This window comes from Megalobrama amblycephala, linkage group LG8, assembly GCF_018812025.1.
Source record: "Megalobrama amblycephala isolate DHTTF-2021 linkage group LG8, ASM1881202v1, whole genome shotgun sequence".
NCBI classification, from domain to species: Eukaryota; Metazoa; Chordata; class Actinopteri; order Cypriniformes; family Xenocyprididae; genus Megalobrama; species Megalobrama amblycephala.
This window is the reverse complement of record NC_063051.1, coordinates 15867187-15889542: the sequence shown is the minus strand read 5'-3', so window position 1 is coordinate 15889542 and position 22356 is coordinate 15867187. Positions and strand designations below refer to the sequence as shown.

The 22356-nt window shown below is 37.3% G+C and overlaps 1 protein-coding gene across 2 annotated transcripts in view; it reads left to right on the top strand.

The window, feature by feature from the left end:
- The window catches only part of hs2st1b (heparan sulfate 2-O-sulfotransferase 1b), an 87279-nt gene that overhangs the window by 41005 nt on the left and 23918 nt on the right, over positions 1-22356 (top strand). The gene's annotated exons all lie outside the window — the stretch shown is intronic.

The window sequence follows — 22356 nt, the reverse complement described above, 5'->3', positions numbered from 1 at the left end:
AATATATATAAAACATCTGCTTTCAATAACTGAATGATTTTAATGCTTCAAAAAATTAAGGAAAATCAAAGTTTTAGTTCGACGCAGACAGAGAGTACACTGTGCACAATTGGTGTATGTTTGTGTGTGCATGTGCGTGCGTTACAACGACATGTGCAAGACAATCCACACGCTGACGTGGCGCTCTCATAGCAAACGTCTCAGCCCAAGGCACCCCTGACGATTTATTGAATCGGTTGATCGCGTTCACAAAACCAGTCTGAATGATTTGTTCATAAATTGAGAAAATCTGCTTCTCGTGTTCAATGCACTTGATCCAGACTTGGCGATTCTTGAGTTGTCATGTGGCTTTAGAAGACTTGGAATATAGAGAACAAGTTGATTGGATCACTTTCTCTCTTTTATGATGCTTGTGCATTCTTTTTGAAAAAAAGAAAAATATCTCCAGTCCCCATTCATTGTTAAAAAAAAAAAAAAAAGGCATGTCTTGCATGTTCTTTTAAATTTCTTCTTTCGTGTTTCATGGAAGAAAATGTTTTGTCTTGAGTCAGGCTGAAGATTCCTGCCATAATGTCTCTTCATGCCTTTTTCTGTCCACTTTGGAAGATGCATGAGCCGGCAGCAGTGGCAGGAAACTCGTCACCTGTCAAGAAATCAATAGGCCAATTAGCCAGTGCTGCCCTAGTCAGACAGGGGGGCTGTGCTCCACAGATCCAGACTGGGTCTTTGCCAGTTTGGCTGGGTTTGAAGCACCGTTTGTGTTTCGCTAGAGGTTAATGCTGAGGTGATGGTGTTTGATTTAGGCTGTTTACTGTCGGATTGATTTGGTGAGTTGCTGTCTAGACAGAAGCACAGTGGTCTTGTTTCCAATCAGCTGATGTCCTGGGTAATTTTGATTTGAGCTATGTGGTCTGAAAATGCTACGTGACTTAGTATTGATTGAGGTGGCCTAAAAAAAGAGGTGTATGGCTGAGTAATGTTGGAAAAAGAGAGGGTTGCAGTTTGGAGGTCCATAGCCCAGTTGATAGACCTTCAGGGAGCACTTTATTTAAGAAAATATTAGTAACCCGTCAACAGTTTTATGTTCTATTGAGAACTTAATGTTTTGTACAGTCTTGTACACTAGTGGCTGTCCTTTCTCTGCCATATAATGCCAAAAAAATAAAAAAAATAATAATGTTACGTCCATCTTCAGTGTCACATGATCATTCATAAAGCATTCTTACAGTTGTACAACTTAAAAGATTAGTTCTATCCAGAATTAAAATTCCCTGATAATTTACTAACTCCCTTGTCATCCAAGATGTTCATGTCTTTCTTTCTTCAGTCGAACAGAAATTAATGTTTTTGAGGAAAACATTCCAGGATTTTTCTCCTTATAGTGGACTTCACTGGGGTACAATGGATTGAAGGTCCAAATTGCAGTTTCAGTGCAGCTTCAAAGGGCTCTACACGATCCCAGACGAGGAAGGGTCTTGTCTAGTGAAACGATCAGTCATCTTCTAAAAAAAATAAAATAAACATTTTTATACTTTTTAACCACAAATGCTCTTCCGTAATCACATTGGAAAGGTCTGTATTGAAACTGCAATTTGGATCTTCAACCCATTGTACCCCAGTGAAGTCCTCTATATGGAGAAAAATCCTGAAATGTTTTCCTCAAAAACCTTCATTTCTTTTCAACTCAAGAAATAAAGACATAAACATCTTGGATGACATGGGGGTGAGTAAAATATCAGGAAATTTTAATTCTGAAGTGAACTAATCCTTTATTTTATTTTTTTTATTTTTTTTCCAGGATTGTTTGAACAGAGCATTATAAGAGCATCATGTAATTTTAAATGGAAATCATTTGTAACATTATGAATGACATCCTGGGTTCAGAAACTGCCTGAAAAATATATTGTGGGAAAAAAAAAAAAATGGTAGTGAGGATGAAGATGGTTGCTTTATATTTTGTGATTTCTCTGACTTGATTAACTTGACCTGTACTGTGCAATGCTATTAACATAAAATACATCCCTCCAACACTTTTGGCAGGCTTTTCATTGGCAGACAGAAACCGAAGCGGATGAGCTGGCGAGGAGGGAAGCTGTTACATACTGGGTCATAAATCAGGAGTAGACATGGATGGGATGATCATTGATGGACAATTAGTGAATTCGTTTTTTTTTGGTTTGTTTTATATATATATTTTAAGCATCAGTGGCTTAAAGGGGATCAATTCTGAGACATTTCTCAGAAAGGATTTTGGCTGTACTTTAGTGTTCTGTCAGCATGGTAAACTCACTGAGATGTTGCATCTCTAAATTCATCCTCATTCTCTGCCATCAACAATAAATGTCATGAGAATTACTGTCAAACTTCAAATCTCATGGTGTGAATGTTGTTCCTGTTAATATGCATAAGGTTGATTATGCTTATGAAAAGCTTTTCTTATTGCCTGTGTCAGGATCCATCACTGTGATAAAATTACAATACCAGACTTTGTTTATTTTTATATATAATCTGGTACCCCGTGGCCTCATAGGTCCATATTTCATTCTTGTCAGGCCCTGTGCTCTGAGAGCCTCCAGTGAGTTCAAATGGGGTGTCCTGCATTAAATAAGAGATGAGAACACTCAGGGAGAACGAGCTGTCCAGACCGATGGCACCATCAAATGCCTGTAGTCACTTTGCCTCGTCTTTCTTCTACTCTCTATCTCAGGCCAGCTCACTACCAGAGTTGGTTCCTCCAAGTCTACAGCCCACAGATTAAAAGATAAGTTGTAGGTGTAGGTATGGATCATTTGTTGTCTAAGAGCTCAAACACTGCATTATGATGGATAGGTATTTCAGCTATTCTCAAATGGAAAAGCAAAGGGTGAGCAGCAACAAATGTGATATAACAAACTTACTATGGGTCAATGACATATAAAAAAAAAAAAAAAAGTTGGGGTTAGCTTTATTACAAATGTAGGCATAATATTGTATTATTAAAAAAAAATGATTTTTTTTTTTTTTTTTTTGTGCCATGGTCAGTATGTCTTTCAGATAAATTGATTTCTTTGATAAGCCAAGGTTAGTTCAGTTTGTTCAATGTCATGTGACACCCCAGAAACTTCAAATTTATGATATTTTTAAAGTAGTAGTTTAAAAAAAAAAAAAAACTTTTTACTTTGTACAATTTTTCACGTAATCAGTGTGTAAGATTTTTATTTTATTTCTTTTTTTTACATTTTACTTGAAGGCCACACCACATGACATATTAAGAGTCATAACATTTTTTGAAAATTACAAGTTTTTCAATACAAACTTGAATACAAAGCGCACATTTCTTATCTCTTATGTCATTGAGTCCTATATATATACTACTCACACACAGTACTGATACAATAGACAACATACATTGGACAATAATAAGTGCACTTGCTGGTAATTGGTTGCTCAGCATCAAAAAAATAAATGCACTGTTACACCAGACTGATCTGAAACATGCATGGTTGGAGGAGATTTTTGGTGGTGGCAGGCAGAATAGATTCCCAGCAGAATTTAGGACATTGGTAGAATAACCAGTGGCTGAAGTTGCTCCAGAGTGGAGTATTATGGAAAGCATGTGCAGAATTATTAATGATGGACTCCAATCCTCTTTCTACCACTGCCTCCAGTGAATCCCTTGTGAGTCTGATAACAGACTGGCCTTTTTAATTAGTTCGTTGAGAGGGCTGGAATTGCCTATGCTGGTGGCTTAGAAATCACACTGGCCTTTAAATGCTGTAAAACGTCTCCAGTTGCTTAATGCATAATAAAAGACCTGAGCATGTTTTGAAAGGACCTTTCTTGTACAACATAATCATATTATCCATCCAGTCTTCTATTTAAGTAGACGTAGGACTTCAGTTATTACATTTCCCATCACTACGCTATTGTTACACCTTTAAATATGTGTGTACACATCTTAATCATTTTTAAAATGTCACATTTTTGCAAATTATAATAATTCATAAACGACATCCTGAACTAACCTCACCTTGTCATGAAAAGATCAAATTATCTGATAATTCTGTGAGACTTATTGATCTTGACACAGGTCTTGATGGTCTGCAGGGGACCTTCCTATGATATATAATTTCCTGGTTTTGATTTGTTTTGGTTTTCTGGTTTTTGATTGTTTTCAATCATTGAATCACACCATTTCATACAACAATTACAACAATTGAAACTAACAGTACAGTTTAACTGCACAATGGCTGCTAAAAATGACAACAAAGCCAGCAAAGACTGCAGTTCAGTCTCCATGTTTTTGTTTTCACGGTTGTCAAGGATACACAGATCGAACGTGGGCAGCCACACCATCGTTTTCAAAAGTCTCCGTTTATACTGAAACGCAACCCTGGCGTTTTCAAACTAAAACGGGGTCTGCAGCATTTTCGAAAGTCTCCAGCGTAGTGTAAACAACAGGCGTAACCGTAGAAAAACTTTTGAATTTTAAACGAAAACGCAGTAGTGTAAACGGGGCCTAAATCAATGAGAAAATTCTGAGATTTATGGATCATAGTATTTATAGTATTCTATACAGTGTTAAAGGCTATGTCGATTAACATTGCATTATAAATATACATTATCCATACGGCTTGAAGAACTCAGATGAGCCATACACTGTCCCAATGCTGTGTTAAAGGTGCAATATGTAGAATTTTCTGTCCTTGATGAAAATTGATGACGCCAAGTTTGAGCACGGAATCTTGGGACATGTGGTCTTCACATCACAGCTGGTGGAAAACAGTTGGGATAGGACTCGTGCAGAAATCATGTTCATGGATGAGATTATTAACGTTACTGTAGTATGAAGCAGCGCAGGACCGTGTGTTGTGGGATCTGAACGAGTGATTGCGCAACACACGCCGCGAGCAGCGGAACTTGTATTATGCCACAGTTGCCGGCGCTGCTTCCGCTTTTCCGTTCATGAGTATAAGGCAATGCAGCCCTGTTTATCATATTAGATACATTGATTTGAGTGTGTTGAAAATGATGTTATGACGTTACTCTGTGCGTTTGCTCAGTGCTGCTGTGAGACACTTGTTGCACACTGCAGTAAGCTAGATCGATTTTAGAATATCATATTAATAAACGCAGGATGGCTTGTGTTGATAAATGGCATGCAGTTAATTTTAAAATGTATTGTATGATGGAGAAAATTCTGTATTACTGTTACTAAAAAATAAAGCTGCATCTGATTATGCTATGTTAACTACTTGACAAAATAGAGTTTTTCTCTTTCTCTGAGGCATGGTAAAGCATGGTACTCGCAAAAAATCAAGGAAATTAGATTTAAACAATAAGACTAAACGTGTTGAGCTACAGTATATAACAGTAAATCGTTTTCTGTCTTTAAATGTAACCAAACAGTTGTTCCCTTGTCTATTAAATGTAATATATTAAAGCGTCTTTGGTGTTTCCATGGTTTCTACAAAATAAAACCGGAAACCGAGGGTAACGCGGGTATGACGCAATTGACAGTCGATTCCTCACATGTCCCAGAGCCTTGGTTAAAATTGCAATTTTCTCACGATTTACAAACAGTTGGAAACATTTAGGTTATTGTAAGTACTCAAGTGAACAAAATATATAACACTGGCCTAGTGGTTTTTGGATATTTTAATGCTTACATATTGCACCTTTTAATTCTCTCCATGTTTAATCAGTCAAAACTGCATTTTATTCAGCTAAAGTGATAGCTGGATATCTTTGTCGATATTAGGGATTTCCTGGAATGTCAAAAGTTTAATACTTCTATGGGTCTCACTTTTTGCGGTGTTGCGTATGAATGAAACAGACATTACATGGAAGATTTTTGTGCTCATAATGCTTACATTGCCCTATTTTGGATAAAAATACAACAAAAAGTATTCCTCTCTAAAGATATTTGAAGTAAACATACAATAATCAATACGCTTTTATCTGAATGAGCACACTTTTGGACTAAAAGCCTCAAGATTTAAATAGAACAAAACACAGAAAGGCGTCAGCAGTTAACAGGTTAATGTAACGTTTCCCGTTTAAAGACTAGCAAAATAATTTAAACGTACTTTCTGTATAGTGGCAAAATCCACAGGATGATGGACGCGGAGGTGGCTGCCTTTTGCACTCACTGTTGATCGGCAAGTCGTGCTGACTGGGGTGTCTAACGAGTAATTTTCTCTAAATCCAAAAAAACTCCCATACTGGCAAACATACTTTTTTTGGAGTATGGGTAGAGACTCTGCCCTGTCTTATATTGGACGACATGATTTTGCACAGAAGTAGGGCTGCACGATATATCGCATGAGATTGTCACGCGCATTTCGTCAGTAAAGCCGGTTCCCTGATTACCGCTAAATCGCCATCACCTGCTTTCAAATGGAGCGGCATTTAATAGACAGAGCCGTAGATCACTGAAAAGCCATGCAATATCGCGTTCATTATCGAAGGCGATTCATCTGCGATATGAACGCGATATTGTGTGGCTTTTCAGTGATCTACGGCTCTGTCTATGCGCGTGACAATCTTATGCGATATATCGTGCAGCCCTACACAGAAGTATTAGCTGTGCACGCTTAATGACAGATGGTAGCATTAAGGTGCAATACCGCCACCTATTGAACATTGGGATGTCAACCAGGTACTGGCGCTGGATTATTTACGTATCATATTATTATATGTGTACTATTCATTTTAAAGGTGGCCTAGAATTAAAAATTGAATTTATATTGGTATTGTAAAATAACAAGAGTTCAGTACATGGAAATGACATACAGTGAGTCTCAAACTCCATTGTTTCCTCCTTCTTATATAAATCTCATTTTTTTAAAAGACCTCCGAAGAACAGGCGAATCTCAACATAACACCGACTGTTATGTAACAGTCGGGGTGTACGCCCCCAATATTTGCATATGCCAGCCCACGTTCAAAGCATTACACAAGGGCAGGACATCTGGATGTGCACAGCTGAATCATCGGACTAGGTAAGCAAGCAAGAACAATAGCAAAAAATGGCAGATGGAGTGATAATAACTGACATGATCCATGATAACACAATATTTTTAGTGATATTTGTAAACTGTCTTTCTAAATGTTTCGTTAGCATGTTGCTAATGTACTGTTAAATGTGGTTAAAGTTACCATTGTTTCTTATTGTATTCACGGAGACAAGAGAGCCGTCGTTATTTTCATTATTATACACTTGCAGTCTGTATAATTCATAAACACAACTTCATTCTTTATAAATCTCTCCAACAGTGTACCATTAGCCATTAGCCACGGAGCACAGCCTCAAATTCATTCAGAATCAAATGTAAACATCCAAATAAATACAATACTCACAAAATCCGACGCATGCATGCAGTATGCATGACGAACACTTTGTAAAGATCCATTTTCAGGGTTATATTAGTAGTGTAAACTTTGTTTATGCACTGTTTAAGGCAAGCGCGAACTCCGTGGGCGGGGAGCATGAGCATTTAAAGGGGCCGCAACGTGAATCGGTGCATTTCTAATTATGCCCCAAAATAGGCAGTTAAAAAAATGAATTTAAAAAATCTATGGGGTATTTTGAGCTGAAACTTCACAGACACATTCAGGGGACACCTTAGACTTATATTACATCTTGTAAAAAAATGTTCGATGGCACCTTTAAATATTGCAGTTATTGCCGATTATGATATATTGTCACACCCTTAATTAAAAGGATATTGATATTTCATGTTTTGAATCACTGTTCATCGTCGATACTGGTATATCGACCCCTAATTTATGTTTTAGCATCTCCTTCAAAAAATAAAAAAAATTTACCAATTGAGCGTCATATCGTTAACCTACAAATACATATTTGTTTTCTGTGTATTTAATAAATACTGCATTGATTTCTCCAAAATATCTCCAGTTTACCTCCATTGTGAGTTAGGGTATATCCCAAAACTCAAGTGTTGCATTTTTGGCACCCATCTCTCACATTTAGGTTACAGAAATAAATCATACCACAAATCATGATGTGTATAGAGGAAAGGTGTTCTATTATGTTTCTATGCTATCAGACTTGTGGTTTTCATCTGGTGGGCTAAAAAAAAATTCCAATAAATTAACATTAAAGGGGGATCTCCTAGGTTGGTTTCTGTGTATTTAATAAATACTGCATTGATTTCTCCAAAATATCTCCAGTTTACCTCCATTGTGAGTTAGGGTATATCCCAAAACTCAAGTGTTGCATTTTTGGCACCCATCTCTCACATTTAGGTTACAGAAATAAATCATACCACAAATCATGATGTGTATAGAGGAAAGGTGTTCTATTATGTTTCTATGCTATCAGACTTGTGGTTTTCATCTGGTGGGCTAAAAAAAAATTCCAATAAATTAACATTAAAGGGGGATCTCCTAGGTTGGAGACTATCATGAAAACCCGGGCTAGGTTCTTCTGACTTGGGTTAGTAAGTGACCACCTAGAAGAAGCCTAACCAAAACACCTTAGCAACTCCATTATGAAACCCTGGCAAGCACTCAAATGCCAAGCACCATGGTGGTGATTTTGTATAGGCAAGCACCACCAGCTTTTTCTTCAGAAAATGCAAAGATTTTCAGAAAGAAGGGTGGAAATTAGGCAGAACTGAAGATGTATGATCTCATGTGCCTGTTTAATAATAAGGGCAAGAGTTTGGTTATCTCAGTGGAGGTCTGTAATCGAAAAGCTTCAGGCATTCTCATAAAGGAGATGGCCATGCAAGACTGTTATTAACGAAAAACGTATTCACTGAGGTGGTTTCATATCCATTAGCTAACAGGGCTTCGAGATGCAGATATTCAAGGAAATTGCCTCCCACTCGAAGAGCATTCGACATGAGAGTGTAACATTTAAAGTGTGACCAATATACACAGTGATACTGCTCGTTCCATATTGTTTGTTTAATTGCTGTTGAAAGATGTGAATGAGGGACTGAGAGAAAAAGAACAAGGGATGGGTTTGGATCAATAAACTGAGAGGAAGTCAGGTTTGCTCCAGCCACAGGAGCTAAATGCCACCTTCCTAATTAGTCCCAGGGGTCCCCACAGCCTGCTGGCCTGAAGAGGTGGCTGTCTCCATTTCTATGGTCGACAGCATCACTTCACCTTCACCCTTCATTGATCTCTCAATCATGTGTGTCAGGGCCAGTCTGGGATGAGAAGCATCTGAGAGAGTCATGAGATGAGCCTCTTTAGCCCTGTCATATAGCACATAGCACCCTCACACTGACCCGTTTTATTTCATGACTCAGTGCTCATCCTCACTCAGCAGACTAATGGAGTGTTTGGAACATTTCTGCGTTCTCTATAATGAGCTGACAATAAGTGACACTTGAGTGTTCTCTAAATCTCATCGAAACATAGGGGCTCTTTAAGTTAAATATGTTAGTTTCAAGGGCATATAAGACTGAACTTTAGCTGACGGCTTTGTTGGCCACAAAGTTGTATAGATATTATTTACCTTTAAATATTGTATTGATATTATTGAAACTATTGGATGGATTATTACAACTTTTATTAACTTTTTTTATATTATATTATAGCTCTTTGTGCTAAAACTCTCTCTATAATAATAATAATAATAATAATAATTATTATTATTATTATTATTATTATTAAGATAAATGGTACTAGTTAAAGAGCTTAAAGAAATCAGTGGAAATTCCCTTTTACCCATTTTTAATGGATCAAGTAATTTATTCTCATTGATTGGGCTTCTGTCTAGTAATTAAAAGGACATCTCTGGAGATTTCTTGAGTTGGCTGATGTACTGAACCCAACCTAGTTTCTCTTTCCTTTGTTTCAGATAGCTTTAGTACAGAAACACCCCTGTGTCTAATGTAGTTCTGCTGGGGCTTTGGTTGGAACTATTATTTTGTTGCAAAATAGAGTAAATACTGACAATGTTGTGGAGAGCATCTTAATATTATCCTTTTGTTTGTTGAACTGTTCTATAAAATCAATGTCACATTTGCAAACGTGTGGATATTTGGATTTGCATTCTTGCTTGTATAATATTACCAACATTAAAAACAAGAACTCACAAAAGGTATGTTTTGTATCAAAAGTTTGGCAGTAATGTAGCGTGATCTGCCAAGACAGCAGACTCTGACGTAACCTATAAGCTCCCATATGCACACTGCTTATGTGGAAATGGATTTTTAGTCAGTTTGACCGCAAAAGATGTGTTTTTTTTTTTTTTTTTTTGATTGGATGACATGTATTTACGGCATTGTGCCATGAAATACATGCTCTGTTTTAAAGGGGTGGTTCAGTGTTTTTTTCTAGGCTTGATTGTGTTTGGGGGCACAGTTTAACATGTCTTAATGCTTAGTTTTTTTGAAAACGCTGTATTTTTCATATATTTTTCGTTTATTCTACACCTCTGTTTTCACTCTCATATGAACGGCTCGTTTGACTTCCTGCTTCTATTAAGCCACTACCTCCGAAATACGCAGTGTGCTCAGATTGGTTGGCAGGTTGGTAGCTGGCCCAGTGTATCATGATTCACTGAAGCATCCGGAAACGCCACGCCCCTTTCGTAGTTACGCGCTAAGCTGGAAATGTAAATAATGGCGTCTGTATTGCTGTATCAAATTGAGCCGAATCAGACCCAGATGAAGAAGGTAAAGCAGAACCTCTGCAATCACAATCCTTTTAAAGGACGTTTATGAATGGTATTTCATTTAGTATTTGTGTCAAAGTGTTTAGATATGCTGTCACTGCTGTTTGTTAGCTTTCAGTATACAGTTTTATCCTGATTAAAGCTTTACTGTAGCCGAATACATGACTGAGTAGTCGCATTTTTGTAAAGGTATCGTTTAATTTATAGCATGAACAACTGTTATGAACAGAGACGTTTGTTGGTGTTTGTTGCACTAGAACTTAGCTAACTGGCTAGCAAAAACGAGTTGCTCTTTGTATATGTCCTTAATGCGTTAAAAATAGCAACAGAACTATAACATTACGTTTAAAAGACATGTACAAACAATAAAACATACTTACAGTTTGAAGCCAATAAACAGCAGCTTCTGTTTTTAAAGTGGGAACTGCTTCATCTCTCAGTAATAGCTTTTGTGCAAATCCAGCATTGAACTCGTGTAGAATCTGGAAGCTGTCTTCAGCGCTGCATCCAGTGTAGAAAATATCACAGATTAAAATGGGTTCTATTATCTTTTTACGTGTCGCGCCGCTCGCGTCCGGTGTACACAACTCTTCCGCTTCCATTTTGCTGCGCCACATGGCCTCGCCCACTTTATTGCGTGTTCCTAGGGGCAGTGTTTATGTTAATAGCAAGGGTTTATGATGTCACCAACCCGGGAAGAAGCTCTTTGTAGGCAATAAACTGCCATAACTTTAAAAGACAATATCTCCGTTTGCATTAAACGTTCGGTACTGTAACTTTGCAGATACTGTGTGTTCTCAAGCAGCAACATTACACACTAACTAAAGTTAAAAAAGTGAAATCGCATTGAACCACCCCTTTAAGAATTAAATGAACGACAAAACTTTGTTTGCGTACCCCCTCTGTCACGTCACATACCCCAGTTTGGGAACCACTGTTGTAAAGTATTAGATATACACCAGTTGGCTGAGACACTTCACTGCTCTTTACCTGAACACTGTAGACACAACAATATACACAAAGAACAACATTGCTGGGACCAGAAGATGGTAGTATCTCTCAGAGAAAAGCCCCAGTCTCTCTCCTGAACTGGAAGTTGTTGGGTTCCTATGTACTCCACCTAATAAGCTACAACGGGATTCAGGTGGCACTCATGAGCCTGTCAAGCAGACAGTAGGGAGCAAGAGCAGCATAGAAAAAAGCAGAGCACACACAGAAAAACAGGGCACAAATAGTACACAAATAACTGAAAAATAAATAAGATAAATTCCTACGTCCCAATGGACGTAACCCTACGCTTCAGTATTCAACTTACAAAGTTGTAACTGATGCGACACTGCATATTTTACTTTATAACTTGTTAAAGTGTCAGGATATTTATTAATGTAACTCCAATTGTAGAAGAAAGTCATATACACCTAGGATGGCTTGAGAGTGAGTAAATCTTGGGGTAATTTTCATTTGAAACATTCTAAGACTGAACTGAACACACTTACAGACTGTTTCCTTCGACTGGAGCAGATTTTAATCTTCAAGACGGGCATTTATATCACGATAACTCGACTGCACGCGAGATCTTGTACCAAAATGAACATGTAAACAAACAGCTGCCGCTATTTATCTGCAGTTCCATTTGTGTAGGGGAAAAAAAAAAAAAACAGGAAAAAGGTCCTGGTTGGAGAGGCAACATGGATTTTGTACTCTACACCGAGACTTGTAGGTGAATAAACTTTGTTAAATGAAGCTATTTTTATGATTGCCAGCATCATCAGTCACAAATATTAAAGTGACAATGCACACTACATGATTTTAAACATTGACTGTAAACACCGACTGAACGCAACTGGCTCTGACTCAGCGGATTTAGGCATGATCAGTCGTAAGTATCAAATTACATTCATAATCGGCCTTACAGTCATTAAGTGTGTCCCTGGCTTTAAGTGCCAAAAAATTCTTAGTAAAAAGTGACTTGTGTTGTGAGTAGGAGCTGTTTAAAAAGAACCTAAATGCAACTTTCAGTAAAGAGAAATGTATCCAATAATAAATCAGCTTCAATTATTTAAGTGTTGTTGCATGTGTTGCTACAAAAGCTGCGGTATAATCTTCACCCACCTCACGCTTATGAAAGGAATGAATAATCTCTGAAGAGGGGGTAATACTTCATGCCCTCACACACACACTGATACTGTGAGACAGAGAATTAGGCCAGAGTGCTGTCAGCAGTTTGGAGGCCCATAGAGACACTCTGGTTCCCTGAGTCAGCAGTGTAAGCCAGGCCAGGGGTACAGCTACTCCGTCTTAGCCTGAAAACTTAGAGCCGTCTGCTATGCAAAAAGCATTTATTAGACATTTATTTTGTCTTTACACTGCAGAGTCCAGGAAATGTTCCTTGTTTTAAATAATAAATATATATATATATATATATATATATATATATATATATATATATATATATATATATATATATATATATATATATATATATATATGTGTGTATATATATGTATATATGTATATATATATGTGTGTATATATATGTATATATATATATGTGTGTATATATATGTGTGATTACAAGGTAATTTATGTTGTGTAAAATGTACATTTTATTTATCTAAATTCTTAGATACCCAAACAAAGCTAGCTAACTTCTCAGTGATGCAGTATGTGGGGAGATAGATATTGGCTAACTAATTGAATATTGAGAACAGTTAAAGCCGCAGCTGTCAGTATGTTATATTTATTCTGTGATTGCAGGGAACAGTCACTGTTTCTTTTCTGTGAATCTAAGCCATCCGTGATTTTTGAAATGTCAAAATAATTAGATCTTGTCTGTTGTATAATGGCTTTGTTCTCTGACCATTTTAGCCATTAGAGCTGATTTGCCTCTCAGTTAATTAGCTTGGTGCTAATGAAGCTGAATGATTGGGCTTAATAGTATTTAATGAGAAAATAGTGGAGTGCATTATGTATAAAAATAGTGTATGGTATTTGAAGATTAAAAATTAAACTTCCAACCACAGACCATTTGAGTACAGTCTTATCACCACTTTATAAATGCCATAGAAAATATACATGACGTAGCTAGTTCAGCTATTTGAATTTTTTTTCGATTGGAGGCCATTGAAGTCCACTATAAGGAGAATAATCCTGGAATGTTTTCATCAAAAATCTTAATTTCTTTTTGACTGAAGAAGGACATGTGGGTGAGTAAATTATCAGGAAAATTTTACTTGAAAGTGGACTAATCCTTTAACCCATTTTGTGACATGGCTGCAGTTGTTGCTGCTAGGAGGAGAAACCGCAGAGAACAGAGAGCACGTGGTATGTATATATATATATATATATATATATATATATATATATATATATATATATATATATATATATATATATAATATGTGTGTGTGTAATTTTTATATATATATAATTAATTTTTATTTATTTTTATATATAAAAATTAATTAATTTATATATATATATATATATATATATATATATATATAATATGTATATGTGTGTATATATATATATATATATATATATATATATATATATATATATATATATATATATATATACATATATATATAGTTGCGCCTGTGTCAACCCGCACCTGATGAGAGCATCAGGCATCAGCTCTGTTTGCGACCCAACGGTAATTTACGCTGCTCTTGTTAGATTGAGTTGGTCATTATGTAAATGATTTGACTGCATCTGTGTTCTTTAATTTTCATGTCAGCAGTAGATCACACACAAAACTTGCCACTCCCATCGGCGCATTTGTGGAATTGCGCTCTCAATCTAATTTGCCCCATTTAGTAAATCTGGCCCAATGTGTCTTCATGTGAAGTTGTAGAACTTGAGCTGATGTAATTTTTTATTTTTTTTTATTTTTTATAAACATTACATTTTTAAATGTATATTTTTATTTAGTGATTGGGTATCAAATGTTATTAGCATGATGAATATATATTATCATAAGAGATACACTTCAACATCTTCAACCATCCCTTTCTCTCCTGTTGTATTGTCTTCCTTTTTTCCTCTGAAGCTCCAGCCATTTCTCTGCTCTATGAGATAGAAAGAGTGCCCTTCCTGCTCGCCCATCCGCATGGCTGAAGTGGCTGTCAGCAACTGAGTGTCACTGAACGGGCAGCTGATGGAGGCACTGCACTTTTGTCCTCTCCTGAGTTAGCCACACGCCCACAGCCAGCTCTGACAGCAGAAGGTGACACGGAGTGAAGCAAACCGGGCTGAGCGCGAAGCCCTGCAGCACTCCTGATGTGTGCTCAAAGGAAAGGAGCTACTAGAGCTTGCAACAGTGTTGCTTAGTTAAGGTCAAGTTGATATTTTGGTAGTCTCCGCCTCAGGCGGACACCTACAATCCATTCACTGACCATCTGATGCATATTGCACACAAAACTGGACAGTACTTTCTTGATCTGGCAAGATTTAATCTGATTGGCCCGTATTTTATTGATACAAGTGATTTTGATTTTATATGAATTTTTAAGAATGAAACTAAAAACTAAAACCAATCGTTTTAAATGCTATTTATTTAAGTGCAATTTGGCATCAACATTATAATATACAGTATGAAAAATGGATATTGCTGAAGTATTAGTGTTTTCTTAGATGACAGCAAAGGTATTAAATATGTAAAATAGTGGAAATGACTGCAAAATCGGCCAGTATTTGGTAAACTAATATGGATTTATGAATTTATATTTATTTTAAATAGTTTTTTACTAAATTAGAAATAATTTGACAATGAATTGATATGAAAAATTTTACCTTAGTTTTAAACATGGATTAACTCATGCATTTCCAGTGACAGCAGAACTCTCCTGTCCGCATCCAAATTTCATGGACAGACAGTCACGCACAGAGTACGTGTTATGCAGGCTACAAATGCACACTTAAGCTGATCTAAAAACAGTCTCTGTGGGTTTTTCCTGTGGATTTCAATTCTGTGTCACTCAGAGGTCACTCAGAATGTTTCAGTGATCAAACGACCTCTGGTGTTATCTTCGTGGGGCTCAAGCTGTGAGTCACAATGTGTTTTTTTTTTTCGAACATTAGTTTTGGGATTACTGCCCCAATTTGACAACATTCTTCCATAGCTAGAAAGCATGTATTGCCATAAAGTACTTAGCTGGGGGTTCCTAGACTGAATGGTGTTCCAAATGGATGATTTAGGGTTGTGAGTGTTGATTCAGAATTCTATGGAATATTCTGTTTGAATGGATCATCTGTAAGATTAATTTGTCTGGTTCACCCTCAAATCCTACAATGGTCTGTAAAGTAAGCTAATAAAATAATTTCAACTCATTATTTATTGTCAATGTTAAATATGTTATGATATAAAGTGTTCATATTGCAACCAAAAAAGGTCATGTTCATGTTGCAGTTTAGACTGTACATTATCTTTTACATAATCTAGCATAGTTCATTGAGACTTGCCCTTAAATTGCACATAAAAACAAAACAAACTGTAGTTGGTCACTTTACATGTCGATCAGACAGTCTGTTCCTGTCGAATGGGGTGGTTTTTGACCAGAATAATGCTTGTTTGTTTTAGAGAGCAGAGATTTGATTGCTGCATAAGCAGTATGGTTAGTGGCAGATAACATTAATGCATGGTGCAATTCATTTGCAGGAATCAGAATGGTTTCATGGTTGGGGTTTTGAAATATGGTTCGAGGGAGGTATCTAAATCTAGGCCACTGCACAATGGGCTGAGGATTTGGCCACTCTGCCTCACTGTCTCACTCCGCTCCCCGCAGTCTCGTCTGACTGCTGTAATTTCATTAAGCTGTGAGCCCTCACCATACATTGGAAAGTGTAACACTTGCTAATTGGGAACAAGCATTAGCCAAAGCTTGTCTTGTCTGCCGATTTGAAAGGGAAGAGACAGTGATCGCCCCCTAGTGCTGAAAATCCCTGGGGTTAAGGAGGCAGTAAGATCAAGTGGCATCAGAGCACTGAGTGTGTTTTAATTGGGACAAGAGGATTTACTGAAGCCAGCTCTTAGCAAGATGAGTCGGATAATGGAAGAGATTGCTAACAGCTTTAAGGCATGCCTGTGGGCCAATCACAGATGAGTTTGTTTTGACAGTTATTCTTGGCACATTCTAAAAACAGAAAAGTTTTTTCTTTGCATTTTTTTTTTGTGTACATTGCCAAAATGATTCCTGTTCACACGGATCCATGAAAATGCCGTATTATGTATGCCAGGCCAGTAGTTGGCGATGTCACTTTGTAAAGAAACGCTACCCTCATATTAGAGATCTGCTACCCGACCCGAGCCTGACAGGTCCTGAAGAACTTGTGGGTTTCAGGTCAGTGTTTCATGCATATCTTCGGGTTCGGTTCAGGTTCAGGTTTGTAACTAAGAAAAACCATATATATAGCCTATGTAGCAGGCTATAGGTTTGCGTGCCGTCTGCTGTGTTGTGGCCGAAAGAGCACGCCAGAGCCGGAGCACATTTATATGTAATGTATATAACAGAACTGTTTTGCGCATGCCCCCTCTCTCGCACACTCTTACGGTCACAACACAGCAGACGGCAGTCAAACCTTAAGTGCGATAAGGCAAACAATTACTGAGGGAAAACTTGTTACAGTGCCAAATGATGGAGGGAAAGCTGCACTGCAACGAATGCTACCGAATAATGGCGTGATAGCAAGTCAAATAGCCGCATTGCCGTCTCTGTACGTCTCTCTGAATCTCAAAATCATTTTCTACCAATTGATGTGTCTATTTAAATGTTCTAAACCTTGTAGCCTATGATATGGTCTTGACGTTTCAACCAATAAATAGCTCAGAAGTGTAGTGTTACATTAAGTGTAGGTCATACAAAGCTGTGGCTTATGGTAGCAAGAATACAGGTAGCCTATATCTCTATACAGCGATGGATTTTGGGCTTGGGTCGGGTCAAACGATCTCTGGTATAGGCCGAGTTCGGGCTTCAGTTTAAAGCCCGTGCAGATCTCTAGTGCCTATAGACTGAACACGTAATACACATGCGTATGACGTCACAGTTTTCACAAATTCGTATTTTTGTAGTTGACACGGAGACAATAACACTTTAAAACCGTTTTCAAAAGTTTGCATTTTCAGGCCCCCACAATGCCAATAAATGGCCAAAACGCATTTAAAGTTTTCAGTTTTTAGATGAAAATGGTGTTGTGTAGACACCCCCTTTGTAGAACTGTACAATTAATCGTTAAAAGATCATAATCTCATTCCTAAATGACAACGATTCGCCTGTGTCTGTTAAACCTTGGACAAAATCACACCGGAACATTCAAATCTCCAACTGTGATTCCACTGATCCAGAGAAGCAGTTATCATGTGTAGATATGAAACGGCTTCACAAACAGTCTTTTCAACCACACAGTATCATTATTTCTGTGTTACAAAATTTCATATTTTCAGTTTATAGTTATATATAAACACTGATGTCTACAGAAGTGATCAAAATAGGGCAAATCACCCTTTGAAAGTAGCATGGCACTTCAAATAACGATTGTATCGATTACATCGTAATGCCACAAGATGGAGACAAGTGACTGGTAAAAAAATGTATTAGTCATTTAATCATTCATTCAAGAGATTCATTCAAAAATCGCTGATTCATCCAGTAAAGTGAAGTATTTATGAGTGAGTCATTGAATCATTCATTCAAACTGATTTGTTTTTTTTTTTTTATAAATAATTAATACAGATTCATTAACATTTTAAATAGACTGCAACAATTAACATTTGTCAGAACCTCTAGTAAATTACATGTTATTTTGTTTAGTTGTCTGTAATTGTAGGAAAATCATGATCTCCATTTGAAACACATTTGTATTTCTCAATTTATCCAGAATCATGCCGCTGTACCGCTTAGAAACTATTTCCTGCCCATCCATGACTGTGGTGGGGCATTTTACAGATCCCTTGGTTTCTATTTCTGTGCCAGAAATTTCTGTTTCTGTTTTCTGTTCTATTTCTGTTTCCAGAGGCAAAATGAAAGACAGAAGCTTTAAATTCCAATCATAAGGTAGGAGAATTTCACAGAAACTGAGTTTTTGTGATGTTTGCCATTTGTTTGTTCTCTAAACACCAGGGAAACACTCAGAAATGAAAAAAAGCTTTTCAGTTCAGTTGTGGGTCAAACTTTTCAAGTGTTCCATCTTGAATAAATAAACAGCTAGCTTAAAGACAGAGAATCAGTGTTGCATTAACATTAAATGGGTTCAACAGCAGTTCACTTGCTGTGAAAGCTTCAGATTTTTCCTTTTTCTGGTGTCCTGAGACATCTCTTCTTGCTATATCCTCTTTTTTATTTGTTAAATCCTCTTCTGTTGACTGAATGACGAAATGAGGATGCAACCTCATTATACCTCCCACTCCTCAAACAAAGCTTTGCCTATTTTTACTTACTCACAGGGTTTTAAAGGGAAGCTTATACTAAGTCTAATCTTAAACTAGATTTTAGAAAGTATGATTGTGTGCTTGTCCATGCAAAACTCACTGCCAAATGCTAGGGTTTTCTGGGTTGTGACAATGTTTACTGCCACTCAGTGCTGCTGAATACAGCAGCATGGAAAAATTAGTTATGTTTTCCCCAAATTATGAGCATGCCAAAATAATGGCAAGTAAACACATTTCTATTGTGTTTTCCTTTCGGAGAGCACAAGTCCAATTCATGAGCAAATGTCTTTTATGAGCTAGTTCTTTTAATGAATCATTCAAAAAGACTTGACAAACTCAGCACTGAATCAGTCTGAACCTGTTACTGAACTGCAATTTTTATTGATTTCAGTGATTTTCGTTTTGAAATCAATATGTAAGTGGTGAATTAAAATGTTTGTTCACCCAAAAATTTAATTTCTGTCATTAATTACTCACCCTCATGTCGTTCCAAACCCGTAAGGCCTTCGTTCATCTTCGGAACAGAAATTAAGATATTTTTGATGAAATCCAAGAGGCTTCTGAACCACACAACCTTCAGTACGCCGGCTCATTATTGGCCAGCTCCCGCGTCAACATTGCACACATGCGTCAGGCTGCTCACATGAACAGTGTCGGCCAATACTGAGCCGCCGTTCTGACGTAGAACCCGGAAGCGCTGCACTGTGTTTACTACGTCAACAGCGTCGGAGAATGGCGGAAGAGAAGAGAAGTTTTGTTTTTGCGCACAAAAAGTTTTCGCTTCATAACATTACAGTTGAACCACTGTAGTCACATGGACTATTTTAACCATGTCTTTACTACCTTTCTGGGCCTTGAAAGGTGCAATGACATTGGTGCCAATGTGTAGTTCAGAAACCTCAGATTTCATCAAAAATATCTTAATTTGTGTTCCGAAGATGAACAAAGGTCTTACGGGTTTGGAACGACATGAGTGTTTTCTTAATGACAGAAATTTCATTTTTGTGTCAACTAACCCTTTAAGGTTGATTGGGACAATTTGATTTTAAAAATGAAATTATAAAACAAATTACATTTTGTTTTATAAATTACTATATTTTAAATGCATTTTGTATGCGTTATTCACTACTGTAAGGTGACATGACTGCCAGATGTTTTCTGTGCGATTAATCAATTTTTTTTTTTGTTGTTGTTATTAATATTATTTATTTTTATTTTTCAATGGTCATATAGTTGTTGCAGCCCCTGTAGCACACAAATCTTGAGATCACTGGAGCACCATGTACTTGTGTGAAGATTAAGGTCAGAGTTATATTTTTAATTGCTCTGAGTCAGTGCCAAAAATATGCTACATTTTGCTCTTGTGTGCCACAAGGAATCAAAGGTTGTATGGTTAAGGGTCCACAGGCACCTTGTTTTTTTTAGCTAAGCTAAGCTGTTATGATGTCAGAACTTGTCTCCAGTCAGTTTAACACCATTCAGCTGACTCTGACCTTCACAGACTCTCTCATCCTTTAGATAACTGCCTTGTTTCTCTCTTTATGTCATCTGCAGTGGACGTAAAGTGTCCTGTGCGGGCAGTGGCTGTCATTATGGGTGTCATCTGCAATGTTTATCGTCTGTACTTAGGAATCGTTTTAAAGGCATTGGGCTGTAATGAAAGTGAGGTATTGGTGAGTGCTTGTGAACAGCAGTTTCTTGTTTAATGGCCGTTTTAAAGAATTTTGTCATGGATTTCAATCACTTCATGATTGGTAGTGAGACCTAGGATTAAATGACGCTATCAAGCTGTGCTGCAGCTACAGTTGCTGACAGGACCATGAAAGACAGAACTTAAAGTTCACCTTGGACAAGAGAAAGGGAGTGTAGCATATTCAAGATTATAGGCCCAAACTTGTAGGACAAGGACATTTGTTTAAGCCAAACTCTGGTTTCAGGATTTACACTAATTGAATGTGATGGAAATTGAACTACCATGCAGAGCAAATAATAACTTTAGAATTCAGTCTAGGGTTTTTGCATAGGGATATGCCGGTCCAATATGGACATTTTTTGTAGGATTGGGTATTAGTCAGGCGGGATACAGTGGTTATCACTGTCAAGCTTGAAAAGAAAAGGACAAAAAAAGCAGAAGGTTTAATGAATTATATTCCAAATCATCTGAAGCCATTAAATTGCTTTATTTGAGAAACAGACAATATAGTTCACAGAAACCCTTCCCTCCCCAGCAGCTGTCAAATGTCTCCATTCAGCATCTTCAACAGTGTGTCGTGTTCAGTTACAACAGTTAGCATGGTAAAACTTTCTCCAAGATATTCCGATGTTCCTATTATTTTGCATAATCTGAACATAAAAGGTCTGGGCTTTTGTTTAAAATTACTACTTTGCTGGAGTTTTTCTGAATGGTTTGGTTCTCTCTCTCTCTCTCTCTCTCTCTCTCTCTCTCTCTCTCTCTCTCGGATGAGAGCACTGGAGTAGAGAACTGAATAAAACTCATTCACACAGTAACTGTAATGATGAAAAAAGGCTCATTAAACTGTTGGACAGATGTAATACTCTGTGTTGCACACACACAATATATCTTCTTTTTGTTATGTAACTGTTATGAACTGTAACTTTATAAAACAATTGCTTTTAAGACAACTAAAGATTTCTTTCTCATTATGACAAGACTATCACAGCAGACAGCTGTTTTTAAATTGGAGATCAGTCGCACACATACTGTACTCGCTTTCATTTTTAGTCCATGCGTTTCTTTTTCAGTCCTACTGTAGAATGCTGACTGCTTAAATAAAAATCCACTAATTGGCATATTTGTCCATATTTTTCAAAATGTGCTAAAAAGCTGTTAGAGGTAGAGCAGGAACACAAAGAAAGTGAGAGAGAGAGAGAAAGAGAGAAATGAGGACTGTGTGTTAGAGATGAGATGGTGAAGTGTTGTACAATAAATTTAGAGGTTTAATCAGGAGAGGGTGAGCCGCCTTTCAATGATATTGGCCCGTGAGACAGCTGGGTGTTTACAGAGCCAGGTGCGCTGAGATAATGTACTGCCTCCCGGCTCCTGTCCTCCATGCTCTTCCTCTATGACAGATGGGTGATAAATATGCTTGTATCTAATTAAATCAGTAGAGGTTATTGGGATCAATCCATCTCACCTGCCCCTCCCCAGCTGCCCCCTCCTATAGTCCTATCAGCCATTAATCTCAGCTTTGTTTTATGTTCCGATAATGTCGACACTCCTGCCTGCCTTGAATTACATCAACTTGATTACCGCTGAGATGCTTAAACA